This window comes from Lepisosteus platostomus, chromosome 21, assembly GCF_059453375.1.
Source record: "Lepisosteus platostomus isolate fLepPlt1 chromosome 21, fLepPlt1.hap1, whole genome shotgun sequence".
Lineage (NCBI taxonomy): Eukaryota > Metazoa > Chordata > Actinopteri > Semionotiformes > Lepisosteidae > Lepisosteus > Lepisosteus platostomus.
Window position 1 is genome coordinate 11,686,824 of NC_142631.1, and position 20,750 is coordinate 11,707,573.

Below are 20,750 nucleotides of genomic sequence, written 5' to 3' on the forward strand. Positions count from 1 at the left end.
TTAAGTGTTTTAATGCTATGCTATATTTTCAGTGAAAGTGAACCAAGTATTAATTTTATGAACATGTATATAAAGTGTTTTAAGCGATATTTACAGCACGCATTCTGTGGTTTTGTTTGAACTGGTGTTTCTTTACCATGGCAGTAGGTGGCGCTCATGCTCTTTATTAACATATTTGGGCTGCATTTTAGGCAGGTTTATATTAGTGCAAGTCAAGGAATTCAAAACTGTGAAATTACTGCTGACAGAAAAACAAGAAATATAACTTCTAGTTCGTGTACTTAAAGTTTGGAGGTATGTAAAATTATTTTAATGGCTTACGTTTCTTTAGAATATCAGTATGAGCTCAGGTCCCTAATTAAATCTTCTTGCTTTGAGTGAAACAGTGAAGTACAGTAGTTGTCATCGTAACACAGATATCTGTGATTGTAATTACTAATACACGAAACTCTTGAGTATTACAAAAACGCTTTTTGCGTATGTATGTACTGCGCCTCGTAAAGTAAATTGTGTAATTTAAATATCGTAGAGACTGGAAGTGTACCACTTCTTTTTAAGGATTCTTGTTGAATGCAAAATAAAGTATTATAGCATTTAATTATAAATACTTTTACTGCCGATCCTGGAAACATCAATTTCTCTGCGATTTTAGTGTTTAGCCGTGTTAGTATTACGCTTATCAGGTGAACGATGAATATTCAATCTGATTATACAACACATTGTGGTTTTAGTGATTACTCTTATGTCTGAGGATACTTATGAAAACAGAAAATATCCTTGTGCGAGCGATTAAAGACAACGCTTATTCCAAATTATTGACAGACCAGGTATTGCACAGGATGTATGAACTCTTTTATTCCGTGGCCTTTTCTGGATAGTTTTGTTTTGTCACTATCACATGTTTGCAATACCTTAAACCCTATTGTGCGAGTTCCTGATTAAAATGTAGTTGTAACCACCTGCACGCGAGTGCTGTTTTACAGGGGATATAAAGCAACTGAAAACTGAAATATACAGTTTACTGCACATCTGGATGGAGACGAAAGGCTTACAGTAGTCTTCTCGTTTCAAATCTCTCAAAGGCTACAATTGTATTGCTCTACTCATCTTTGCAGCTTCACGAAGTTATCCACAGGCGTTGACAGATGGGTGAAATACTAATTGCGTTTCAGAAAAGGGCACACGAGGACAGTGTTTCAAAATACTTGGTTATTTTATAATTGCATATAATGACACATAAAGGCACGACTTGGGATAGACTCGTGTTTGTTTCATTTCTGCAGGATAAATGACCCAATCTTTTTTTGCTCACAGCCAGTGTTATCCAGACTGTTGTCAGTTGAACATCTACCGTAGATCTCATTTTAGCCATTTTGTAAGACGGTAGAGACTATAAACGACTTAATGGATAATTCAATTTACTCTTAGATACAGTTAAGGACACGTTACTACAATAAATGTGCCGGCACCGAGCAGTGCGTCTCCGTCACGATCTATTTCGGAGCGCTGTTCTGAGACATTTTAATTTTTTTTGCTATCTACGCAGATCTTCTTTAAATGAAATATTTTGAAAATATTCTAACATCTCGTTGGATGCATTGGCATTTGTGTGTAGGTCTGAATTGTGTTAGATTTATAATAGCTTTCTCACAGTGTCTTGTGATGTAGTATGGTATGTCTGAGAGACTGATGAATATGCGAGAACGCACGCTGCAACCGGAGTCCTGGTATTTATTAGCATTCCAGGTATCATGTAAATTTAGTATTGTACAGTTTGGACTAGTAATGCATTATGTGAGGGAAAGGAGTTTGTTATTTTCACATTACAAGACCGGTATGCTTCTTAATAACGCTATAATAAATATCAAGAGGATAATATTGAAGAGGTCTAGAAAAAATATCTGTGTGTTCTGAAGAGTCCATCTTCTCAAGCAGATACAGGCACATTACTGAAAAGACAACAATGCCTCTGAAAAACACTGACCATGATTTCAAAGATTATCTCATAGTTTGTGAGTCAAGGCTGAAAAAAATCTTAATGATTTTTATGAGAGGTTGGATCCAATGTGATGAATTTGCCTGATAGGTTATGGTGTCTGGATCACAAAGACAAATTAAGGGCTTGTTTTTTAAAGCAATATGTACTACACTGACTCTTTCGAGGGGACACACTTGGGGAGTACAAGTCTTTGCAGTACCTACATAAGAATACGAGTTACTGCATTTGCAAAGAATGAGAAAGTTGTCTGGCTTTCCTTAGAGAGCAACAACTGAAACTTTCTTTACAATATGGTGAATTCAGCAGCCTGGAGCATGATCATTGTTTGAATTTACCTGTTTTACTCTTTTTAAGAGTTCAGTAGCCAAAAGTTAAAGTCTGTTTCAAAGCACTTGTAAGACAAATGCCAATGTTACACTATTGCACAAAATAAAGAATCCATGATAACGTGTCTTTCATGCTGTAAGTACCTAAACATTAAATCAGCAAACTAAAATAGTTATTCTTAGTATCTAGTGATACTAGTCGATATTGTATTAATAGAAGTTTTTTTTTAATAGTACTTGATATACAGTATCGTGTATAACAGCAGTGTTCTTCAGAAAGCCAGTTTAATTATAATCCGGGAAGAGAAAAGCATATAGAAACACTGGCAGCAGTGGGTTTCTAATGAAGCTTCAGTTAAGCAAATTGATTTATAAATGAGTATTCTATGCATCCAAAATGACACAAGAATCAATAATTGATTTTTTAGATAGCTAAATACATCTAGATGTTGATTGTAAAGGGAGACATTTAATGCATGTTTATTTAAATTATATGTCTGTTGCCTTTGTTTTATAAGAAAGAGTATCCAAAAGGGGCATATGATACTCAAGCTGTTTGGACTTGAACCTCACCTTGTTAATTTAACAAGGATTATATACAGTATATATAGGATCTGTGCCTGTGGCTGGAAGGTTGTCGGTTCAAATCCCATGGCTGGCAGAGGAATCCTACTCTGTTGGGCCCCTGAGCAAGGCCCTTAACCCCAACTGCTCCAGGGGCGCTGTAGAAATGGCTGACCCTGCGTCTGACCCCAAGCTTCTCTCTCCCTGTCTGTGTGTCTCATGGAGAGCAAGATGGGGTATGTGAAAAGACAAATTCCTAATGCAAGAAATTGTATATGGTCAATAAAGTGATCTTATCTTATATGTTTGGTTATTTGTAGAACAGCCTCCACTGTTTCAGGAGCTGGTGAATTGAAAGGCACAATAAAGTTTTACAAGCAAGCCCTGCAAAAGATGGAATTCCAGGTTGTAAAACTGCACAGTTGACACAAGCGAGTTGCAGCCATAACTATTCCTAAAAACATTAAAACATCCCCTGGGGCTGCTGTCTGCCCTTTCTAATTATAACATAAAACATGGAGGAGTCTAACAGCACAGTTATTTGTCTTTTCCAGTTTTGATGACTTTCTAAATTATTAAAGAAAGAATCAAATACATTCTTACTAAGTAGCATGTATTTATGTATTTCCCTGGTCACAAATGCTATTTTTCTGTTTTTATTGTTCAGTGTTTGCACATTTATCCAACTTTACTTTCAGGAACCATACATGAAACAAAACATCTTCTTTCTTCACTGTCTCTGAGAATCTGTGTGTAAGATGTACAGTTGGGAGGCCGTTCTCCCAGCTACAACAAAACAACAAAAAAAAGTGTTTTCTTTCCCCCACAAACTGGAGGAGCTATTGAAGTTTAAGTCTGAAGAAAGGGAACAAGGAAAATTCCTCAGTTCAAATTGATTTCAGATAAAAGGGTGTCTACTTTCCATACATGTAGATTCAGTTACATTAGTTTTTAAATGAATGCTTTCTGTTAAAAAAATGGAAACCAGTACAGTTCAACCAGTACAGTACAGTTCATTACACTGGAATGACTGTGTACTTTCTACAATTGGCAAAGTCAACCAAGTAAGTTGCCTGAGTGGCACTCACTGGATTCTGTCTGCAATTGCTATTATTATTTATAGATAAATGTCAATAAACAAAGGAGCCATACAGGAGAGACAGTAGCTGTTGGCTTGAATCCATGACTGGTAGCTTTTCTCACAACCCATGTAAGTGCCAGGAGGTTGAAAAAGCTTTATAAGAAATCACAATGTTCTCACACATGCACTCCTGCACAATAAAATAACAGTTCCTCCGGATAAACACAATACTACGCCTGGGAAGGGAGAATGCTGACTATTTCAGAATAGTTTGTCTTTATGTTCTTGTTCTATTGAATCCCTTGAACCTCTTTTTTCAGTAAAAATTAAGTGGGAAGAGCTTGCAATTCATTTTGCCCTTCAAAAGATAGAAAAAGGAATAGCAGCCTATGTTTAATATCACAGCCATGGACTTCAGATAACTCTTTAAATGCTGTTTTTCTACCTTGTGAAATCTCCCCATTAAAATGTTTGCATTCTGAATCACTTATGTGACTTGTGGTTCAAGAGTTCACCCTTCAACACATCTGATCAAAGGTGCTTCTCCTTAGGAAAGCATGCTCCTGTAATTATCCATACAGGTGTCTTAGTGACAATGTGACCCATGACCCATGATTTATCTGTGTTTCTCTGAGTTCATGCAAGTTTGAAACACCTCAAGCCTCAAAGGCTGTGTGTCAAATACATACTTTTGTGATTTCTTTCATGTGTTGCTAGGGGATAAAATAGAACAACACCTGTTTACATGGTATCCAGTGCTGTTCTTGAGGTTGGGCAGCAGTGTCATATACAGTACAGTATAGGCAGAATTCCTAAGAACATACAGTAGTTCAGAGCTGCGATTTGCTATCTCAGGAAGATTCAAAGAATCATGGTATTTAACTTGTCCAATACAGCTACAGACTTAAGTTCTGCATGCATTTTAACAATATTTTTCAAACCTTTACTTTGTATAGGAATTATTGTTTGTTAAACTGCACATCTGTTGGGAAATGCTCTCCTTTATTTATTGAATAAGTATTCATCCTAGCAAGAGGTAATCAAGCTGTTCCAGGGAATTGACTCATTTAAGATGCACGGTGTCAATATTTATGTGTTCAGCTTCATTCCATCTTTCCAAACCACTACATCTTAATGGTACAGCTTACTGTGGGAAAAGGAATACTCCTGTTTAAACCACAGCATCATAAGTAAACACATGAGGTAAAGAGTCATAAACTAATCTTTGAAGCCCATTTTCACCTCATCACATAAGATGGGAAAATAATAATAATAAATAACTTGGTATTTCTTTATGCTTTTATAAGCAGTAATAAACAAGTCAAAAGAAAATTGTTTGGTTTGCAGTGTTAATTACAATGGAATAAGGAGAATTCTTCTTGCAAGACATCTAATTACAGAATAAAGTGTTCTGGCAACACCATGGCTTGTTCAATACCAAATTCAGCAAGATTCAGGCAGACCCTTTTTTATAGAAAAATGTACAATAGGTATACAAACCATGCAGTAAATATAATGTTATATTGTAAGACTATGTTGTCTCACAATATAGTTCTGTAGTTTATAGAACAAAGATGCAATATGATATGCCATTATATATAATGAATTTATTATGTATAAGTCCATAAAATATCCATCCATAGTATTTTGTTATTGAGCTTTTCAGAATTAAAGAAATGTCTTTACATAACTTTGCCATATCTAGAATGCAGGTAGAGAATGACCTGAAATTCATATTGTCTGAGGATTTGATTGTCTACACACCTCCATGTCAGACTACAGTCATCTGCTTCGTTGCTGTCATGAATCTACTCAGCTATGCAGTTGCTGAAGTCTGTGACTGACATTTGCTTCGCATATGGTCATCCTGCAGATGGTGAACTTGGATAGGTATTTGTGCAGACATAGCAAAGTCTTGGGTCATGAGCAGTAATATCCATTTAGCTGTGTAGGTAAGGATTCATTCTAGATCATTGCATTGTCAGACTGTTTGGCACTTATGTCATCCCTAAAGAATGGTAGAAATTGCCTTTTAACATCTCAAAATGCTATTGTGATGCCCCTTGGCAAGATACGTGTGTGTGCTAGAGCAGGGGTGACATTCCTGGCTTACGAACTCATATGTCAGTGTTAAACACTAAGAACACCAATAGGTCTATGCTAAAAACCAAAATATATATCTAAACATGTACTGTATATCAACACAAGTGCAAACACAGTATGTAGAAAGTGTTAGTCCTTTGTAATGTACATCTCTGGAGGTTGGAGGGAATGTATAGCTTATATATTTTGACTTATAAAACAGACTGGCAAACATGTTGACTTAATAGCCATCTGCTATTTAAAAATACACAAGAAACTTTAATGAGAAAAATCTCATCCTTCAAGTAAAATGTGTTTTAACAGTTTGAAGTGATTCTTGCTCTATGTAATTTTTATTTGTCACTGTCTGTTAAATTTTCAGCAGTATCCTGTACGCTACTCTGTTAATGTCTTAGATATTTTGCATCAATCTAGTCTTTTCACTGAATGTTCTCCTTTCTTTACACAAAAACACAATTCTTTAGAGATTCAGTGAAATGTCAACTATTTTGTTTAAAGATAACTGTTAATCGTGATAGATGTGTATTTTGTAGTACAAAAAATATAACTTTAGCTTCACAGATATACAGTATAGAGAGGAATAAATCATGTTAATTTGACAATGAGCCAATTACATTTGATTCATTTGATGATCATGATATGATTATCATCAGAGTAAATTAAAGTTGTTAAACAAAAAGCCTGTTTTTTTGCGAATGTCATTTTGGTTCAGCCAAGACCAGCGCTCATTTTCACTGGAACTTTGTACCCATATTCACAGGTGCAGTAAGGTGTGAACATCACCAGGATTACATCTATATCTGCACGTTTACAACCTGTTCTACCATATATGGAGTGTCATGTTTGGTGAATTGATTGTTCTTAAATTAAGTGATTTGTTTTTTTACTGATAATATGTTAATATTTGCCTCTTTGAAAATATTGGAACAAAAGCCAATTGTTATGTTCTTATTGTCTTTCTGTTGTTGGTCAATTGTCAACATCTCCCCAGAAAATTTGTTCTCTCCAGAATATTAATAAAATAACTGATGGAGGTTTGACCATTCTGTTGTTTCTTCTGTTAGTTTTGATCACAGGAGGGATACAGAGAAATGTTAACAATAGCGGCACAGATTAAATGCATTACTATGAGCTCTTACCAGAACAGTGGGGCAAGTTATTTACATACTTTAACATAGTATGTAAAAATATACACATCACACATGCGTCATGCAGTATATACCACTTTTCAAAGTTCCTAGAAGATGGCAGTGAGACACAAAGTTCCGTTTTTGCCCTTTTATAGTTTAGTCCATAGTATTACTTAATTATTATTAAACAGTATGACTTTACTTTTTGTTTTATGCTGATGCCCTCAAACTATACATTCCAGTTAATCCCATCATTCCTCTGCTTGACTGCTTATTAAAACTAACCCATCACCTGTGTTCTTTGCTGGCTGCACAGGCTTCTGGTTTCTTTTTACCTTGATTACAAAATTATTTTAGTGACTTATGGCTCAGCTCACCCTATTTTTGCACATGATCTCTCTTTACAAAATACTGGACTCTACAGGGTATGATTTTAAACTACTGGTAACAGGTCTTTAATCTGCCAGGTCCTCTTTTTATGAGGATTTCTTGTCTAGCAGAGAGTGAATATATTTTTGTAATGAAGTCCTGGCTTAAGACATAGTTGTTTGATCTGACATTTGATCTTATAAAGTGCCTTGAGAAAAAATCTGACTAAAGGTTATATACAGTGCTTATATAAGAAGCGATAATTATCAGGGAATGGGGTTGCGGTATATTCAGTCAGTAAGTCATTTGGGAGAGTACAAATACAGAACAAGAATACACCGTATTTCCAAAGCTTCTTTTCATTTGTAAATCTTTTGCTGCCTTCAAAGTCTTGATCACTACAGCACTGTTAGTTCTTTTTCTCTCCCTCAGCCATCTCTGTGCTGCCACCAGAACACAAGCCCTTGTGCTCAATCCCCTGACTGGCATTAACCTTTATGACTCAGATAGACCTTTCAGCCTCTCACTTTCAGCCAAGGGCAGACGAGGGTGCATAATATTTTTATGTTTTTATTTTTTATTCCTGAAGAGACTCGTGCCTTTGCACTGGCTTAAGAACAAGGACTTGTGTATTAAATCCATTCCCACAATTACATGCAAAGCAAAATGCAATGCAGCAACAATTCAAGGTCTAGAGTCTTGAGTATGTGACCATGTGTGTTTCCCTACACAGTAGTGATCTCCTTTCCTTTTTTTCATTCCTCATCTCCCAATACATTTTTTTCCTGAAAGGCTGAATCCACATTTTCTTCATACCCAGACAAAAAGGAAAAACCTGTGATTTCCAACAGCAGCTGCTCAGACTTACCTTATGTCTAAAAATCGTCAGTATTTATTGTTTGTATTGCTCTTCCAAACTTTTAAACACTAAGGCTCAGATATCCCAAAGACTATACCGTATACTGTATATCTACTCTCAGTGATAAGCTCCTGACCTTGGACTTAAAATGGAGGAATATGTAGTTCCATTGCTTTTCAGCTTCATGTACACTGCACTTCAAAGTGGCTTCTGAACTGAGAAGCCTAAAACCTCACTTTGTCATTAAAGCCCTGTTCACCAACAGACAGGGATTTAATAAACAGCAGGCTCTGCAGTTAGAACATACAACGTGTGGCATGCCTTAAAATGTACCCAGAGCCTGCTGGGAATTAGAATGAGATTTGACCAGACTAAGGTTTCAGCTGATTGGTTGGCTTAACAGTTATTAACAAGATTCATTTCTCTGTCTCCTTATAGCTGCTGCTTTGCACAGAAATGCAGCGGCTATAATCTCATCATACACGATCATGCAACTGAGACCTGCCTGTTACAGCTGTTGAGTTTTAGCCAGTTTATTTCTGGTAGTGGTGATGGGGGTTTTGGGAACTACTGACACTCCACAAATTATTCCAGGTAATACTTTCGGTTCCAAATCGAAACTCAGGGAATACAGTGCATTGGAGTTTCTTTTCCTACTGCATTGTAAAAATATTCCTCTTTCATAACCACAAACCTTTACATTGACAGGAAAGGTTTGCAAGTGAAGTCAGACATTAGCTCATTTGTTAAAAATAATTACTTTTAATTCTTCATTCGTATAGACTGATGGTTTATCAGGATAGTAATCTATTTTTTTAATAATTGTATTTTTCTTTAATTACTAAAACATTTGTGAGGAGCTTTTCCATATTTAAGTTGTGAAACAGCAAAGATGGGAGACATTTTGTACTGTATCTCTTGCATCCCAAAATTAAAATACAATTGTTATACATTGTTATGTGAATCAATTCTTGTGCAATTCAGAAGTACAATAACTTCAAGTTAAATAATTTGTTTTTTGATGCTCGTTTCTTGTCTTAACTTTGATTTTGTAGATTGATTTTTAGTTGGTAAGTGATGAGGATCTTATCCAGCCATCTACATGACTCAAGTATCTCCTTAATAAAAAAAAACGTAGCCTCTCTCAGCCCTTTTGTAAGGTCGTAAGTATAAATCCATGCATATATAGGCAATTTCTGACTTGCTTATGTGTTGGTCTTTGATCTCAAGTGTAAAAGAATTGTTTGTAAATGTATTTTAGATGAAATTCCTAAAGTACTGCAGTACTTTGAAAATATTCTTAAATATCATACCTTAATAAAAATGTTTTAGAGCATGGCTTCCAGTGTTTGTCTCAGTCCTTCCACATTAACGCTTAGAAGCTGAGTGATGACAACATGAAATAATGTCAGATTCATCTTCCCTGCTGTGATGAAGAGGAACTTTAAAACAAAAAAACAGTAGCCCCTGGTGCCTATCCTGTTAGGCATTATGCAATAGTGGTGAATTTGCATGCATGATTTGTGCAAACCCATGGACTGTAGGCAAGTGTCAGTGTTTTTGTTATGCTGATGGTGTAGAAGATGCATTCTTATCTGACCTTTCTCCTTGTGTACTAGTCCGGTGTACTTGGCATGCAGCACAGACTGCGTTTAGTCAGACACAAAGGAAAAAAAATATCAATCGCTAATAACACCCATCACACATGTTAAAGAGAATATGGGGTATACAACTACTTTTAAATTTGGGTGCTGTTAATCTTTAGTGAGAGGGGCTGCATGGAGTAATGCAAAAAAGTAGGATAGGATGCATAACAAGAATGTTATGGGTTCAAATCCTAATGACGACACTATTATCCTTGAGCAAAACAATTCACCTCAGTTACTCCACGCATATAGCTTTATAAATGGACTTTAAGGCACTATTTACTCTCAGTCCACAAAGCACTAAGAAATAGAACTGTGTACAGTATATGCTGTTTAGGTCTTTAAAATAACCATCTAACCAGTCTCTTTGCTAATCTGTCTAAAGACAGAAATATTTGTTTCTACGTTTACAACACCAACCTTCACCAGTAAATACAGGGTTCTGAAAATAGATGGGTGGATTTATGGAATTACCATCTGTTAATGTAAAACTTGGCGAACTGTCACAATCGTCGAGCCAGTATCCATCCAGATAGACCCAGCCCTCTATTTTCATTCTACTGGCCTTGGTGAGGGTTGCAGACACAGCTGAAACGTCCTCTGAAAAACTGAACACCATCATAATATACTCTCTTTCATTTATTCAACATCAGTGCGAGAGGCTGTGTGGCATCTGATGGAGGACTAACACAGCTCGCAGTGGCAGCACTGACATCCAGCCAGAGAAAAACTCCTTGGCCTACTTTTACCTACATAGCCTTATTGGCGCCTGGCCAGTTGTGCATCCCCCCTTCGGCAATCTTGGTTGCATCACACTCGGCTAATAATAATGCCCAGAGAACACGGGGCATCTTTCATGATGGCTATAATGCCTAATAAAGTTTTTTGCTTATGAACATGAATATTAGCAGTCAAATATAAAGTAGTTGTTTTTTTGGTCAAAATGACAAAAATCCCCACATCAGGTGCTGTCACATTTTTATATTTCAGACTCTTCGCACCTCAGCCCTTTGCACTGAGACAGAGACATGGACCTGTCTTTGTATTCAATGACTGACTTAATTGTATTCAACAATCCCTCTTCAAGGGGTCTGGTCTCATTCTGACACATGTTTTTCTTACATATATAATTAGTGTATCTCCCAGTCACTTACAGTATATGAGGGATAGAGAACTTAATTGGGTGCTCCTTAATCCTAAATAGACTGCAGTTTGAGGAATTATTTTTATTTTTCTAAAAAGTTCACAGACCAGTTAATCCATTAAAAAAAATCATCTATCCAACACCATAGATTCCTGATGTATTGATTCTAGTTCTCTGTCACAGATGTACTCAGGGTTTGATTGACACCTCTTTCCATACGTACTTGGCATTTATTAGTCATTAATAGTTCAGGTGGGTAGCTGCATGCGTAGGCTGCAAAGGAACAAGTAATAGGTTTATTCCATGTGGAAAAAAAGAAGAAAGAAAACACAACGTTTCGGCCTTAGCCTTCTTCAGGTGGGAGAAAGACAAGGCAGTAAGCAAAGGTAATGTTGTGGGAGAACAAAAGCTGGGAGAGAGGAGGAGCGAGGGGCGGAAGCAGGGGACAGAAAGAGAGGCCAATCAAGAGGTGTGAAGTCAGAATAGGTGTAGAGAGGTGTGAATATGAAACCTCCAATGAATGGAGAAAATTTAGAAGAAAAGTAGTCTGTCGTTAACAGAAGGGGGAAGGTGTGATCCTAGCTGCAGGATAATTTTGGTTTCTGTAGTCTTTCTGACGTATGAGTTCGGAAAACCATCTTTGAGAACAGAGACGGAGAGATTAGAGTGGTCATGGCCGTCAGGGGTGAAATGAGAAACAGTGGGCTTGGAGAGATCTTTAATCTTCACAGACCTAACGTTCTCTGAAGCGGTCTCTTAGTCTCCTTCCTGTTTCTCCAATGTAGATGGCTGGGCATTTACTGCAAGAGATACAGTAAATAAGGTTGCTGGAGGTACAATATGCCATCTGGGTGATCCCATTAATTAGTCATTAATGTTGATTCTCAAAGAATCCCAAATTGCAGAGTAGGGAGACCCACTTCATCCAACACTGCAGTGTAGCAGCCACCCAGTGGAAGCAGCCTAACTGCACAACAGTTTAATTAACAGGGAACTTTAGGGAGGTCAGATTGTACAAGTCCAGAGTGGAATTTAGACAGGAAACTGCGAATACTGCGATTTTCCACTAGAACATCTAGTAAATCTTATATGGTTATATCTATTTGTCGATATTGTAGAGAGAAGCACAGCTAAATTACATCCTTCAGCTCTGTCTCGGTCTAAGCAGAATTCTTAATGAAATGTATTCAATAGGCTTGCTTTCCTTATTTTTTTCCATGTTTCTCCTCATTTTTCTTTTGTTTCGATCTCCCTTTTCTTTTTTTTTGGCATAGAATGTTTTCTGTGACACATTTGCATCTTTCCAAAAAGTATTTTTCCTGATAGGATGACTAAGAGATCACAGTAATCGTAGTAATCATTTTACAGCTATTATTTTGCCAGTTGGCATTGACTAAAGTAACTTACAAAGTTGTGGCATTACTTAAAGTACTTAATGATACAAGTTTTACAATGATTGCAATTAATGTACTTCAGTAGAAAGGTTTTATCCACTGCTGCTTTTGCTATATTCAGTACTGTATAGGTTTATATACAGTTCCAAAACCAGTTAATCCTGAAAGAAGCAGCTCTTTTTACATACTGTACATTTCCAAAATAGACTTAATTTCAGGCTTAGAGTACTTTTATCTTTGCATCTCATGGAAGTATTTTCCTAGGCACAAAGATGGATTCTGAGTATTTTACTAGTGGGAGACTTAACACCAGAAGGCCACAGTTTGAATGTGCAGAATTTTAATTTTATAAATTTTATAAATTTCTGTATTTCATATTGTTGGAAACATTACATGATTTAACTTTGGAAATCTATCTTGTATAGCGTAAAAGTCTGAGCATTTAAAATACCCTTTTGGTCTTTCAGTACATAAGAAAGTTTTCATTTGTAGAATTCAAAATTAAATTCACATTTTAACTTTCTTTTTTCTCATAAAATCAATTGATTCACCTATGTGCTTCCACAAACAGCCCTACAACACCTAATTCATATTAGCAAGACAACTATATTTTGCAAAAATGTGGTTGTCATTCATTCAATTCAGAATTCATTAGCCACAACACAATGAGGATTTTGACAATGTCCAGAGATGATATCGGAACTAAATGTTGTGCCTGAAATGAAAATTTACATTACCTGTTTTTTTGTAATGCTACAGTTAATTAGATGAAAATGAGAACAGTTCTCTGCTTCATTTGGGCAGAATTAATTTCTATACTGTATGTACTGTAAGTGCAAATGTGTTATTTATATGAATATGAACTTTTGGATTGACTGATCCATTTATGCTGCTGAAGGGGCTGGTTGTTAGAAAATGCATACTTTGTACTTGTGAGAAACGTTAGAATAGTTTTAATTTTAAGAAGAACTTTAGACAAAACAGTCTACTGATACAACTGGCTGAAGCAGAGATCTAACATTTTACTATGATTTTGGTATTTTGCTTATGCCCCAGTTGAGTGAAATGGGCATGTTGAGGTGGCTTATTGTATGAGGCTAATCTTATCAGGTTAATGTTTCTCTTTTGGTTCTTAAGATATCCAATGAGGTGATTTTGTCAGTGATCTTGAGGATTTGAATATTCAATCAGGACTGCTTGTCATGTTCGGTTCCTTTTGTCTGTCAGAGAAAAACATTCCTTTAAACCTAAAAAGATACCTAATATCATTGTTATAATGTTATGACAAAAACTAAGTATTCTAAATGAGGAACAATTTTAAGGTTGTATCCCTCGATTTCAATTCTACACTTTTAACTATGTGTTCTAACATTCTGTTTACTTTTTATTCCTTCCATACTTTGATGTATCGGCTTCAACGCGTAAATCTAAATTTTCTTTGGGTACCTTTTTCAGTTTCAGCGTTTTACATCTTACATTATATATTATTATAATTTATATTTATGCTGTCTACCTTTAATCTTCACCTGTCTTCATACAGTAAAGCTGTTTGCCAATTGTCTGTCTTGAATTTCTTCCAAATCTTATTGAATTCTGGAAAGTTATCAAAAGTGTTCTGAAAAGCAAAATATACCAAAATCTAAATCTGAATGTTTAATATGAAAACTAGATGTAAGGTATGATATGCTATTTCTATATCCATTACTCCTGTTGCTTGTTCAAAGAAGTTAGAAAGAGTTAAGAGAAAACTACCTTTTCCAAATATATGCTGACTGTTCCCTAGAACCTTACTGCCATACAGATGATGCTGTAGTTTATTTCTAATTACATTTTTATAACTTTACATGTACTAGAAGTAAGACTTATTGTTCTATAATTACTTGGCTCATTTTTATCACCCTTTTTATGGATGGGTGCTACATTAGCAATTTCCCATTAAGTGAGTATAGATCTCCGTCTTGAGTAATGTTGGAAGTTTTCTTAATTGTCTATGAATAACATCTCTTCTTTCGTTTAGTACAATTAGCAGAACGTCAAGCACTGGAGATCTGTTTGTCTTAAAACATTTTGCTGACATCTTCCTTCAGTGAAGAAGTGAAATATTAATTAATAATCAGCCACTTCTATTTTTATCATCAAAATATTTCCCATTATTATCACAGAGACATTTCATCCCATTTTTCGCAATTGTAACGCTGACAAAATCACAATGATATCACTTTCATTGTATTTCTAAAATTATTAGCCTGGGTTTGTAGTACTGTACATTGTATTTATTTTCTTTAACTTCATCCATTTTTTTAACTTAACTGATTTATTTAACTGTTTGGGAGACTGCTGTTTAGCCTTGTCTTTAATTAATCAAAGAATAAATCAGTGCTTCAGAAATGTTTACACTGTTACCATCACCATCCTTTCTTTATTGATTCCTTATGTTTCCTGTCTTTTTTCTTTAGACTTAATTTACCAAAATGGGCAGTTAGCACACAGGGAGAGAAATATGAGATCTTGATATCACAATAGGCATGCTTACAACAAAACTGAAGTGGCAGCAAGCAGTTATGCTTGTGAATTTAACTTGGACAATGTACTATTATAAAAGGGGGGGTGTATTGTATTTAATTTTACTATAATCTATAGCTATGATATATGTATGTGCTATACATATATAATGTTTTATTAGTTAAACCTAAAAGTAACTTATGATCACACTAGATGTTGGTTGATGCGTCTGCTTAACAGACATTCATTAAAAAAACCATTGACAGAATATTAAACTTATTGAAGGAATGAGACTCTGTATTCAGAATTTTGTCAAAGTTGAAGAGTCTTATACTGTAGTTAGTTATTTAAACACTTTTCAAGAATACATTGTTTGCTGATTGAATCAGTCATAATGGAGTGTGTTCATCTCTTTTAGAATAGGACATTCTCATTAACCTTTCTCAAATGTGATCCCAAATCTCAGCCCTCAAGGGCTAGTAGATTTTCTTAGTCAATTTAATTGGCTTGCATCTGCTTGATTGAGATTTAATGGGAGCTATTTAACACTTCTTCATGGCTTCTAAGATGTTGAATGCTTAGGGAGACCTAGAAACACTTTTAGGTTACGAACCCTAAGGATGAAGATTTGGGGGTTCTTATCTTGACTTTGCAGTTTGTAACCCTCTCTCGTCATTGGAAAAAGTAAAGGAAAATGTAATCTAATTTTTCTCAGACATGTCTTTACCTATTTTCCAAAATACAAACTGTTATGTGCAATTTCATAGTTTTAAGTTCCTCTTTATGAGAAGTGGTGAATTATACAAACACTTGTAGGGGTTTTAAATAATGTTCAATACTGTACTCTGCAGACTCACTTTTGAGAATCTGAAGTATTGTTCCATGTTGTGAAAAAAAACAGAGGATGGAGGAAAAAAATAAATTAAATGAGGAAAACGATATTTCTGTGTTCTTTAATGTGCCATAGTGTATTTAAAATAAATCACTATGATGGTTGTGTTGTTTATGATGTGCACTTATTACCAACAACAACTGTCGCTGGGACACAGAATCAATGCCAACTAAAATTGCTGGAATTCTAATACAAATGCCTTTTGATAATATTAAACAGCTACAATTTTTCCTGCCTACATTTTGTGGAAAGCCTATGAAGTGTTGGTTTTCCAAATTATAACCCAGTCTAAGTGCATTGTATAATTAGATGATATTGGAATACATTTCAAAAACATCAGCAATTAATATTAATGCACAAAAGGCCTGGCCATGACTCCATTTGAATGCACAAACTTAGTCTTGTTATTTGATCATGCATCTAAGACTGTTTCCGTGGCTTCTTATGATTAACACAACTGTGGACCTAAGGGTGTCAGAGCAATTCTTCTTAATTACAGCAGAAAGAAAAAGCATGTTTTAACTGCCTTCAAGTTACTTTGCAGGATAATTGAGGGCAAAGAAAATACAACATACTTGTCTGACTTTTATCACCACCCAGCACGTGATTGCGGCATTTCTGTGATTAAGGAGCACAACGCTGAAGAGTCTCTGGATGTGAGAGGTCTGGCATTTTCTTTATTAATGATTACCCTTTGGAGCTATCCATTCTGACGCCCACATGAACGATTTCTCTGCTTTAGGAAATGAAATGATAGAGAAGGAGAAATCCACCATCCAAGCATCAGAACCTAAAGACTTAAACCATTAATAGATGAATCTTAATGATTAATATGGTTAGACAATGCAGAGTAGCTAGTCAGTGTGGTCTAGTCAGATTAAAAAAGAAAGAATTATTACTCATTTATACAACCACTCAGAGATTCTACCATTTCATCTCCATTTTTATAATGCCCTTAACTCGTATAGAGAACCAACAGAATATCTCGGGTCTCCCGTTCAGATATTGCACTGTGTGAATACCAGCTGGACATTTTGTTTGTTAGGCAGGCAGCTCCCTAACTATCAACTTGTTTTTGCATCTCCACAGTCTCATTGCTAACCTTACTTGTGATTGCTGCAGAAAAGCCTTTTGTTTTTTTAATTAAATCTCTATCCTTGTTTATTTACATCTTCACCCTTGTCTGTTATTCATTCTTTAAAATGAACGAAATAAAAATGGTCTAGGTTTTGGGCCAAATGACATTTTAACTGACACTCTAAGTGACAGTTTATTGTGCACATCACGTTATAGGCTTATGATTCCCCAGGGAGTTTCAATTGGGAGTGTAGGCACAGTTGACGAAGGAAAGAAAGTTGCTTTGTATTGAATTTTAATAAGCTTTTCCCGTTTGTTTCTGGTATACAAAAGAAGTTTTGCCTTTAAGCTTTCAGTTTCCAATCGCTTTACACAATTTTGGTTTTGCCTACAAAGTCTATTTCAGGAGACAGTTTGTAGGCTTTCAAAGCTTGAAAAACGTACATTAACTTAGATCCCAAAGAACATTGGTGGCTTGATAAGACAAAACAAGTCAACAATTTGGATTTCTAAACTAAATTAAATGCCAATGTAAAAATCTATAGAAAGAAATGCATTCAAAAACTTGTTTAATTAATTGAAGCTGTTACCATGTTAGGGAGGCATAACAATAAAAAAACAGGTAGAATCAGCTTCTTAAAATCTAATTAATGATAACAATTTAACTTATTAGAAGGAAAAAACTGAAGAGGTAAATGGGTGTAACCTACCATAGGTGATATTTATAAAGCTCAATTTATTTTTAAACAATTACCTCTCATGAGGAGTCAGTAAGTGATATCAACAGTTAACTTCCAGCGTTCTCTCAGTTGTTTTTTAGTGGATAGGGGAATGCCAGTGCAGGGAGGGTCACAACTGGCTTATCACACATTGCCAAGTTCAGCTTGGCCTACAGGTAAAGCAACAGGAGCTTGTTTGTGGTGTACCAGTATTACAGGAGCATACATGAGGGATCTTTACTGTGTTTGGATGAAAGGGATAATTGTAAGTTGTCAAGAGGTTTTCTTTCCTGCTTCTTCTTATGAAACTTCAAATGAGTCTCCTTTGGCACTGAAAAAGTGTACAGTATATTATACATTGTCCTTTTGGAAAATATACTTGGAGCTTACTCAGATTAAAGAAAGACATTCCATTGTGTAATGTCTAAGCACCGTGGTTGGAATTTTTCAATATAAAACTTCCTCCGCAGACGTCGATTATTTCCCAGTGCTAAACCATACATATCAGCTTATCTCTTTCCTACATGATTTTATTGCTCATTTTCCATTGCTATGATAATTTACTATACTCCACAAGCTTGTGGCTTGCTCTAGCTTGATAGAACATTGCTCAAACTTAGCTTTTGTCATTGCTTGTAATTCAACAGCGGTAATATTAGACCATAGGGAGAACAAACACAAGATGAAAGCCAATAATTTCTGGGACATTTCGCCTTCAAAAGGGGGATTTATCCAGTCTGAATCTCAGCAGGATCCAATCGGAACAAACCCAAAACTATGCGATTGAGAATTCCAGAATGCTGGACAACAAAACTGATTCTGTTGACCACAAACCAACAGAGGGAGAATAAATGTGTGATAAACAGGAGACTTTGGAAGTCTACTAAAAACAGGAGATTTTGAAGTGAAGGAAGTGCAAAGCAGACTGACTGAAACCTAAGTCATGAGTGCAATTTGAAAACGGCAAACAATCCTTGATAGATGGCAAAGATTTGTTTAGGTTTTAATTCCTAAAATCTATCCAGCCACAAAAAACATACTAAAATTAGAATAAGTAGCAAAAGTTTCATTTAAAAGAATTAATTCTTTGTGACATTAAAAAATAATGGGTTTTTATAGACAAAAAACAATACAGGTACTGTACTACTAAAGGCATAAATGATCTTACTTTCTCTGTGGGCAAACGTTATTTAAAGTGTGCAGGTGATCCACACACTATGGAGTAGGCAGTTTGCCCAGTGGGCAAATCAGGTCTGACACCTTTACAACACCGTTATCTCTGTTACATTAATTAAGAAAAACAAACTATAATATAACAATAGGTAAGTCTATTTAAAACAAATAGACATTTGGCTAGAAAATGTGTTATTTACTTTTAAACATGTAGTTATTCATATATTATCCTTGTTTATGATTTGTTAATTTCACTGAGGCCACTATCTGAGACGCACAAAACAGGCTTTGTTCAAATATAAGTATATGTAATATATATGTAAACAAATATTATTGAATTACTTCCAAAATTAGGACTGACTTGATGACTAAGTGTTTGTCGTCCTGCTGCAGTGCTATTTAAGGCTTTTGTATCATAGTTTTGTAACTTTTTCTAGTTTAGTTATAAACTAGAAAACTTGCCATCGAGGTGCTGCCTGGTAAACACTGAATACCCCCCCCCCCCAGGTTTAGAGGCGGAAATCAGTTTTTTTTATAGATTTTAACAATTATGATGAGTGCATACAAGGTGGAACTAGTTAATGATATATTCATCAATATAATTAGACAGGTAATTAAAGGAATTACCTGCCAGGAGACAGAGACATTTTTAATGTGTTTTGTGTTTAAAAAGTGTAATCACTCATCTGTTGCTCCACATTCCTTGTACACCTACAGTATGTCCTTTCCTCTGAGTCATCAAAAAAGCTGGAGTTCTCACTTTTCAGTGGGCTGCGTCACCTTGCATCAACATGGAGAACAAAAAGGAACAATGTCAGATCAGTGCAGGCTCTACTGCAAAACAAGGCAATTTCATTTTCACCTTCTGTCTAAAGAACTTAAATATGGAGGAAGAAAAGGCTTCTTTTTGTTGTTACTTCCAGCTCATGCATTTTATTATGGGTTTATGTGCAGTAACCTGCTATGCAGTAATCTATATCATTTCCCCCTTACTGCTTTTTTTATGATTTTGTGTTTCTTTATTCCTTACAACATTACAAGACAATAAGCAATAAGATAGGGAACCGTATTAATGGACACTGGTTCACTAAAAAGATTAAGAGCACTGTGTAACACAGTTCCTTGCAGCACAGCTTGTGAAACTCATTCCAAAATCAGGTTTCCACTAGAGAGATCTGGACTCCTAGCAAACTTTGCAAAACAAAATCCTGCAGACAGAACAAGTGCATGTTTAAAAAAGAATGAGAAGCCGAAAGACATTAAACCTGGAGTGTTGCTTTATGGGCTTTTGTACCATAAACCACCATTTTGTCATGTTATTAAGATAATAAAAAGGTCACTGAAACAAGACAAGCTGTGCATCCTTTTTAAATGAAGGGTGTAAGGGTGAAAATCAACTGATGTCGTCTACTGGATTTTTCTTAAGGTGCTAATTGGTATTTAACATTACACAGGAATTCACAAGCACGCTCTGTAACTGATGGTTTAGTGCCGTAGCACTCTCTGTCCAGAGCAAGGCTATTTTTGCCTTGGCCACAATGAATATCAAAGTTAAACAAAATGGAAAAGGCAAATGGAGTCTGCATTTTATGCCCTTGGAATGTGGAGTTATGTTCTCTGGCAGCCTGCACTGCAAATGTGTACTTCAGGAATCCAGGAAATTGACAGCATACGTACCCTTCCGCCTGGTTCAGTTTGTTGGACTTAAGCAGTTACTCGCAATGCATTGTCTCCGACAGGCAAGCCAGGAGCTAAGCCGCTCCACATTGGTT

The 20,750-nt window shown here is 35.7% G+C and overlaps 1 protein-coding gene and 1 long non-coding RNA gene across 4 annotated transcripts in view; one reads left to right on the forward strand and one right to left on the reverse strand.

Moving 5' to 3' along the window:
• The window catches only part of LOC148644048 (uncharacterized), a 316,550-nt gene that overhangs the window by 34,153 nt on the left and 261,647 nt on the right, over window positions 1–20,750 (reverse strand). The window lies entirely within an intron of this gene.
• The window catches only part of brinp1 (BMP/retinoic acid inducible neural specific 1), a 122,660-nt gene that overhangs the window by 1,864 nt on the left and 100,046 nt on the right, over window positions 1–20,750 (forward strand). Inside the window, exon 1 of one of the 3 annotated variants that reach the window (XM_088614625.1) lies at window positions 212–294. The exons of the other annotated variants lie outside the window; for them this stretch is intronic. The gene's annotated coding sequence lies outside the window, so the exon portion shown is untranslated. Of the gene's footprint in view, window positions 1–211; window positions 295–20,750 lie in introns of those variants that run through there. 3 annotated transcript variants of the gene reach the window in all.